The sequence below is a fragment of the Trachypithecus francoisi genome, unplaced genomic scaffold (assembly GCF_009764315.1).
Source record: "Trachypithecus francoisi isolate TF-2019V2 unplaced genomic scaffold, Tfra_2.0 Lachesis_group16, whole genome shotgun sequence".
Classification (NCBI taxonomy): domain Eukaryota; kingdom Metazoa; phylum Chordata; class Mammalia; order Primates; family Cercopithecidae; genus Trachypithecus; species Trachypithecus francoisi.
In genome coordinates, this window is record NW_022681461.1 from 3,406,018 (window position 1) to 3,414,868 (window position 8,851).

General features: G+C 52.4%; 1 pseudogene; it reads left to right on the forward strand.

Moving 5' to 3' along the window:
- The first annotated feature begins 2,570 nt into the window (after nt 1-2,570).
- LOC117099456 lies at nt 2,571-8,580 on the forward strand (annotated as a pseudogene).
- The last annotated feature ends 271 nt before the right edge of the window (nt 8,581-8,851 follow it).

Consider the following 8,851-nt stretch of genomic DNA (forward strand, 5'->3'; position numbering starts at 1 on the left):
CTACAGAGGAATCTTGAAAGAAACAGTCAATTGATGCAGCAAACTTCATTGTTGTCTTGTTTTAAGAAATTGCCACAGCCACCTCACCTCCAGCAGCTCCCACATGATCAGTCAGCAGCCACAACACTGAGGCAAGGCCACTGACCAGCAAAAAGAACTTGATGCCGAGGGCTCAGGTGATTGATAGCATATTTAAAGAGTAAAATCATTTTTGACTAAGGCATGTACATTGACTTTTGTAGACATAATGTTATTGCCCATTTAGTAGACTACAGTATAGTATAGACCTAACTTTTATATGCACCGAGAAACCAAAAATTCTGTGTGATTTGCTTTATTGCCATATTTGTTTTATTGCAGAACTGGCCACCAGAATCCTCCCTTCCCCTAGAAAGCCCTTCTCCCAAGCCACCTGTGTTTTCCCCTCACCCATCATACCCCCCGCATTCTCTGGCCTGCCCTCCACTCCTCCAAAGCCTTCATTTCTGCCCCACTGCTGGACTGCACTCTGACTCCGTCTCGCCGTGACTCAATGGCACTTCCACTAGGCACTGCCCCAAAGAGCTCATCTCCACAGTGGCCTGAAACCAAACCCACAGTCTCTGAGGTATGCCTATAGAGCAGTCTCATAAGTTATTATGCACTTTAAGCATTACCAGTCCAGAACTGTAAATGCTATATATTTACAGAAATACCACTTGAAGGTTTAACTACTAATAATTCTTTCATAATCAGAACTACAATTTTGAACATTAATTATTTTAATTGGGGGGAGGGGCCAAGATGGCTGAGTAGAAACAGCTCTACTCTGAGCTCCCACTGAGACAAACACGAACAGTGAGGGATTTCTGCATTTCTAACTGAAGTATCCAGACTCCCTCATTGGGACTGACCAGGCAGTTGGTGTGACCCCTGGAGAGCAAGGAAAAGCAGAGTCGGGTGACAGTTCACCCAGGAGCTGCACAGGGCAAAGGGACCTCCCTCCCCCAGCCAAGGGAGGCAGTGAGGGATTGTGCTGCCCGCCCGGGGAACTGTGCTTTTCCCACAGACTTTTGCAAACCCCAGATCAGGTCATCCCTTTGTGAGTCCACACCACCAGGGCCCTGGGTCCCAAGCACAAAGCTGTGCAGACCCATAGTAGGGACTCCAGTCGGCAGCTACTTCCGCAGGGAAGTGAGCTGCAGGGTTTTTGCACGCTCTGGTGGCTCACAGAACTCCAGTGGAGCAGGAGATCCATCAACTTCCATGAGAAGGGGACTGAAGCCAGGGAGCCAAACAGACCCACTCCCACGGAACCCCACAAGCGAACACCCACTGGCATGGAATCCCCACTGGCCAGCACAGCATCCTGGAGTCTGCTTAAGAAGACCAAGTTTCTGCTGGGAGGGGTGACCTCCATTATTGTGGGTCTAGTCGGCGGTTTTGCCCCGCCAGTGCTAGGAAGACTGGGTGGTTTGTGCTGGGCAGAAATCCCCACAGTGCAGTACAGTGGCTGTGGCAGATATACCATTATTGTATATCCAAAGGGATATAAATCATTCCATTACAAAGATACATGCACGTGTATCTTCACTGCAGCACTGTTCCCAATACCAAAGACATGGAATCAACCCAAATGCCCACCAATGATAGACTGGATAAAGAAAATGTGGTACATGGACACCATGGAATACTACGCAGCCATAAAAGGGAATGAGATCAAGTCCTTTGCAGGGACATGGATGAAGCTGGAAGCCATTATCCTCAGCAAACTAATGCAGGAACAGAAAACCAAATGCCACATGTTCTTACTTATGAGTGGGAGCTGAACAATGAGAACATATGGACACAGGGAGGGGAACAACACACACTGGCACCTGTCTGGGGAGGGCCGGTGGTAGGGAGAGCATCAGGAAAAATAGCTAATGCATGCCGCTTTTAACACCTAAGTGAGGGGTTGATAGATGCAGCAAACCACCATGGTACACATTTGCCTGTGTAAGAAAACTGCATGTCTTGCACATGTACCCCAAAACTTAATAAAATAAATACATAAATAAAATTTTAAAAAAATCTTAATTGTATGTGGGTAGGTCCCTTTGATTCAAAGTGAGATAGAAATAATTTTTTAAAACTTACTTTTCAAAATTTGCAAAACTACATAAGTGTAAAAGAAATTTACGTTTTGTCCCTGGATTGATATAAGACAAAAACATTGTGTGGGAAAGCTGGAGTTGAGGACGAATGAGATTCTGAGAATAAAAATCCCTGGTACATAGCCAAAATTTCAGAGTCAACTTCAGATTTTCAAGGGCCATAGAATAGGTAACCTGAAGCCACCGTCTCCAACAGATAAAAGGAACCAGGTAATATCTGTGTTCCAGGGAGAAAGAATAGAAAATTGGCTGAGTTCTATCACTGACAAAACTTAGTGGGAAGGAGGGATCTGGAAGGTGGGAGGGTGGAGGGATCCCCGGCTTGGAGGGTGGGGAAGGGCTGTGCTTCAGCCTCCCCGCCCACTGCCCCTCCCCATCCCGCGGCCCCTCCCCAACAAAGGAGTCCTTTGTGATGTGAAGGCCCCAGCTCTGTGATGCAGGCCTGGGCCCCAGTCCCTAGTGTCCACGGGGATGCCCAGAGCTCAGTTGCTTGAAAGCAACGCGCCTATTCACATGGAGAATCTTCCCTTTCCTCTAAAATTACTTAGTGCCTCGTCGCTAAACGCCCCCAGCTCCACACCATGGGTGTTGGATATCTTCCTCACCTTGGTGTTTGCCCTGGGGTTCTTCTTCCTATTACTCCCCTACCTCTCTTACCTCCGTTGTGACGACCCACCCTCACCATCGCCGGGGAAGAGAAAGGTAAGGAGCCCTCAGTCCGGACCCACAGAGCTTGATTCTTTCCTTTCTTTTTATTATTAGTTCCACTTTTCCAAATCCAGTGGAGAGACTTCTGCGATGGGAAGTCTCAGGAGAGACCAGAACATCATCCTTCCAGGGAGAGGCAGGACAGCCAGGTTGGTAGGGGTAGATGGTGTACTGGGATTTCCATGCCAAGCTCTCAGTCCGTCTGTGGGGGAGCACAGGAGGCGTCAAGACAAAATCAAACCTGTGGGCTCAGCGGCCAGGACTGGCCATGAGACGGGGGAGGTCTCTGTCCGAGGCCAGACCCTGAGCCCTGGCTCATCAGCTCCTGGGGCAGGTGGCTCGGGCCCAGTCTCCTCTGTATGGGGTGATCTGGGGGCAGTGCCGAGCCCCCGAGGGCCTCCCACCGGGGCCTGGCGTCCCTCTGGTCTCCTGGGAAGCAGAATCCTACCTGACAGCTCAGCGGTGCCTGTGGGCCTGAGCCTGGGTGTTCCTCGAGCAGAGGAACAGGGACTGACAGGGCCGTGGTGGACCTCATATTGAAAATCCGTGTGTGTGTGATTTTTATTTTATTTTATTTTATTTTTGAGACGGAGTCTCGCTCTGTCCGCAGGCTGCAGTGAACGGAGCGATACCGCTCACTGCAACCTCTGCTTCCCGAGTTCAAGCTATTCTCCTGTCTTAGCCTCCTGAGTAGCTGGAGACTACAGGCACCCGCCACCACGCCCGGCTAATTTTGTATTTTTAGTAGAGATGGGGTTTCACCATGGCCAGGCTGGTCTCAAACTCCTGACCTCGGGTGATCCACCCGCCTCGGCCTCCCAGAGTGCTGGGATTACAGGCGTGAGCCACCGCGCCCGGCCCCCTCTTCCTGTTTTTCTAAGAAGAAAAGCAGTTTGTCATCCATTTAAACATGAGTGGGAGGAAGCACACAGAGCTCCCTGAGCGAGACAGAGCCATGCGGTTCGTGAGTGCAGTGTGGGGCGGCTGGGCAGGGGGCGGAGATTGAGAACCGGTCTTAGCTCCTCTCCCTTTCTTGTCTCCCAGTGTCATCTTGTCTCCCCGCGTCATCTTGTCTCCCCTGTCATCTTGTCTCCCAGTGCCCAGTAGGGCGGAGAGGGAGGCCCAGAGGCAGGATGAAAAACCACAGTCTGAGAGGTAAGGCTCTGCCAGGGCACACCAGAGTTAATTTGATCTCGTCTGTCCCGGAGGGAACTGACTCTGAAGAAGTCAGTTGAAGAAGCCTGAGGCGGGGGCTCATAGGAAGGAAATCAGAACCCCGGGTCCTTCTCAGATTCCGTGCTGGAATGAAGCCTTGGTGGGCCAGGGACTGGGCCTTACCCAGCAGGGGGCAGCGTGTGTGTAGTGGGGAGAAAAATGCCTGCCTGGATGGGAGGGGGGTGAGGGGGCCTCCTGGCCCCTGGGAACAGCAGTTCAACTCTGCTAAGGCTGATTCCTCTTTGAGACCACCCCAGTCCTTTCTCCCCACAGGGCAGTTGTGAGGACTGTGGGGATGGGGGGGGGGTCCGTGTGTGGAAGCCCTTTGTGAATGACAAAGCCCTGCCCGCCATGCCTTGCTATTACCCTCGGGCCATGTGGCTCTGGACACAGATGTGCGGGTTCCAGGGTCTAATTCCCCATGGTCTTCCTAAAGAACATGCACTCACATACACCATGGAATACTATGCAGCCATAAAAAAGGATGATTTGCGTCCTTGTAGGGACATGGATGCAGCTGGAATCCATCGTTCTTAGCAACTATCACAAGAAGAGAAAACCAAACACCGCTGTTCTCACTCATAGGTGGGACTGAACAATGAGACACTTGGACTCGGGAAGGGGAACATCACCACTGGGGCCTATCATGGGGAGGGGGGAGGAGGGAGGATTGCATTGGGGAGTTATACATGATATAAACGTCATGCACATGTACCCTAGAACTTAAAATATAATAAAAAAAAAAAAAAAAAAAAGAACATGCACTCATCCTCCTGTGAGATCCCAGGCCCCTCCTGCACTGCCCTAACTCGGTCTCCTGATTTCCAGCTTGTAGAGCTTGCCCAAGAGGCCTGGAGGAGATTTGGAACCTGGTTTCACAACTGCAGAGGTGAGGCACTTCCCCTTCCCTTCATCCTTCCTACTAGGGCTGGGATGCTACCCCAGGGCCATAGGCAGCCTGGAGCTGACCTGGGATGGGGAGGCCAGGGGGACAGAGGATGGGAGTAAAACCCTGGAGCAAGGGGTAGCAGGAGAATTGGGCAGTCAGGATGTGGGGTGGTGGAGGGGCGGTGACCCGAGCTCCCACTCTGCCCCCCGGCCCTACCTGCTCCTGGCTGCAGCTTGTGCCTCCTGTCTCCTGCAGCCTCCTGGGGCCACATCCTGGCAAAGATGACTTTGGTCAGCTCTCCGGCCAGACCCCCCAGGTGAGGTGGGCAAAAGAGCACCTGATGGATCCTCCCGGTCCTCTCATGAGCCTATGGAAGATGCTGCTCCCGTGCTTTCCCCGTTAGCTTCCCCGGATCCTCGAACCAAGCATCCTCAGCATCTGGCCTCCGCCCCATCACCAGGCCCAATGACCACCTCAGTCTCCTCCCTAAGTGCCTCCCAGCCACCAGAACCTTCCCTTCCCCCAGAAAGCCCCTCACCAGAGCCACCTGCACTTTTCCCTCACCCACCACACACCCCTGATCCTCCCCTGCTCTCCGTCTCCTCCAAAAGCTTTCCCTGCTCCTCCCCTGCGGGACTCCACTCTGATAATTCCATCTCACTGTGACTCAGTGGCACTTCCACTGGGCACCGTCCCTCAAAGCTTGTCACCACGTAAGGATTTGGCAGCTTCTGTCCCAGCCATCTCAGGACTTGGCGGCTCAAACAGTCAAGTTTCTGCCTTCTCCTGGGGCAGGAGACTACCAGAACCTGGTGTGTCTTCAACTCGTCAGTCCAGCAAGATCATCACCCACCAGAGACCTGTCAGAGGGAAGCTGGTAGCCCAGTTTTACTCAACTCTGATGGCCAGAATGTCATGGGTATACAAGTCATAGAAAGAGCCAAGGTCACGTTTCGGAGGAAAAAGAAAACAATGGATCCTTTCCAAAACAAATGAGCCCAGAAAAGCACTTGAATTCTTTGGGGATTTGGTTAAATCACTGGATGCTGAGCAGGACCCCACAACTCCAAAACCCTTCTGGAACATGGGCGAGAACTCCAAACAGCTGCCCAGTCCTCAGAAGCTCTCAGATCCTAGGATCTTGCAGGAAAGTTTTCTGAAGAATTATAGCCAGCTTTTCTGGGGCCTCCCCTCTCTGCACAGCGAATCCCTGGTGGCTAATGCCTGGGTCACTGAAAGGTCTTACACTTTACAGTCTCCTCCTTTCTTGTTCAATGGGATTTCCAATGTCTGCCCAATTCAAAGGGAGACTACAATGTCCCCACTGCTTTTCCAGACCCAGCCCCTGTCCCATCTGGGGCCCGAGTCCCAACCCTTTATTTCATCCATCCCCAATTCCGGCCCATACCTATGGCTCAGGCCAATCTCCAGTCCTCTTTCCAGTCCTATCTCCTGCTTTTCCATCCCCGATTAATAACTCTGGAGTAGCTTGCCCTGCATCGCGGAATAAACTGCAAGCTCTCTGCCTACCTGAAACTCGGCACCCTCAATGGCCTTTGTGAGGAAACAACTAGAAGGTGGTTGGCTTTACCCTCTAGGGTCCAAAAATCTCAGGATGTGTTTAGTGTCTCCACTCCTAACCTTCCCCAGGAAAGCTTGCCATCCATTCTGCCTGAGAACTTTCCAATCAGTCCTGAAGTCCGGAGACAACTGGAGCAACACATTCAAAAGTGGTTCATTCAACACCAGGGCAACCTGGGAAGGATCCAAGAGTCTCTGGAGCTGATGCAGCTTCGGGACGAATCGTCAGGGACAAGTCAGGCCAAGGGCAGACCCAGGCCCTGGCAGTCCTCCACGTCCACAGGCGAAAGCAGCAAGGAGGCACAGATGACGTTCCAGCTGCAGAGGGACCTGTGCCCACATCTGGGGCAAATTCTGGGGCAGACCCCGCAAAATCTATCCAGGGGCATGGAAAGCTTCCCAGGGAAGGTTCTGGGGGCGACCTCGAGGAGTCGGAAAGGGACTTGAGGAAGCCCTTGAGGAGTGACTCGGGAAGTGATGTGTTACCTCAGAGAGAGGCATCGTGTAGAAAACATCGTAAAAGCCCACGTGGGCAGGAAGTTGGGCCAGATGAACGAGGGCTTGATCCCTGTGCGTGTGCGTCGATCCGGCTTGCTGTCAACCAGGCTTTTCCCGTGTCCAACACCCACGTGAAAACCAGCAATCTAGCACCCCTGAAAAGTGGGAAAGCCTGTGAACACAGCCCAGGTGCTTCCCTTCCTCGAGCCGTGTACTCAGCAGGTGCTGGGAGCCCATATTGGGAGGTTATGGGCCAAACACAGGTGGAGTCTACCCCTCAGGGTCCTCAAACCCATTCGCTGCTTTACTACGGAAAAGCTTTCATCCTTGTCACTTAGACAGCTTGCCGGTCCCTCCTCTCCTCAGCCACCTTGAATCTGGGGCTGGCTCAAAAGTTGAGGTGGCCACATTCCTTAGAGAGCCACCAACGGCAAGGCTGAGAAAGCAGGTGCTGACCAAACCATCTAACGTGCCAGAGAGTCTTCTGGCCTCTTCCCCTGCATGTAAGCAGTTCCAGAGGGCTCCGCCAGGGATCCCATCTTGGAATGATCATGGGCCCTTGAAGCCTCCTCCAGCTGCACAGGAGGGCATGTGGCCATCTAAGCCCCTCACATACAGCCTCACAGGCAGCACCCAGCAGAGCAGGAGCTTAGGAACCCAGTCTTCAAGGGCTGTAGAGACCAGGGAGGCAGTGCCACAACCCAGAGTCCCCTCAGGAACCCGTATGCTGGCAAACCTCCAAGCCACAAGGGAAGATGTGCATGGTTTCGAGGCTCCAAGGACCAGCAAAAGTTTTCCTACAATGTCTGTCGCCCAAGATCCAAGACAGCTGTGTCCTATGGAGGAGGTTATTAATGAATTTGAGGCTGGAATGGCCACAAAGTCAGAGACCCAGCCTCAAGTTTGTGCTGCTGTTGTGCTCCTTGCGGATGGACAAGCGTCTGTTCTGCCCCTGGCTGCAGAGAATTTGGCTCCTCAAGTGCCCCAGCGCCATCTCCAGAGCACGCCTGCTGGGAACATGCGGGCTTCCCAGGAGCTACGTGACCTCATGGCAGCCAGAAGGAGCAACCTGGGGTACAGGGAGCCCAAGAACCCCAAACGTCAAGTCTCGGGCAAGAGACAAAGCCCGATAGACACTCATCGGGATGAAAGGGTTCAGACAGTGCCATCAAAAAAACAGCCTCCTTTAATAAGCCACCTTGGAGAGAACATAAAGCATTTTTTCCAGCAGCTTTTCCCAAAGAGAAAAAGCAAGCAAGCACCAGTCACTGCCGGGAGCCAAAACATAGGACAAAATAGGTCCTGTGTGTACAGCAGCAGTGCTGAAGCTCAGCGGCTCATGACAGCAGTCGACAGATGCTGGAGGAGAAAATGTCGTGGGGCCCGCGACATCCCCAGCTCTTGCTCCCCAAGAAAGCTGTACCCCCAGTCAGTCCCCCTCAGCACTGGCCGAAGACACCCGGTGCCTCCAGCCACCATCACAGTGCCTGTCCCAGGCACTGTCTTCTTCGGGGAGTATCTAATTTGGTCAAAATATTGTTTTTTTCTTCATAAGAGGGTGATGGCTTTGATTTGTGCCGTGCTTGGTGTGGGCTTGCTTTCTAGAAGCAACAGGACATGGACGGGTGCTGACAGTGATGCTGCAAAGCCCACCTTCTTCCTGAGTTCCTTCACTGAACCTTACGTTTCCGTAACACTGTCTTTACACAAACAACAAAAAATTCTAAAAACAAGATGAGAAAAACCTATGAAGAGCCCACTCTGAAATACGGTTCAATTGTATTGTGCCACTGCACTCCACTCTGAGTGCCAGAGTGAGACTCTG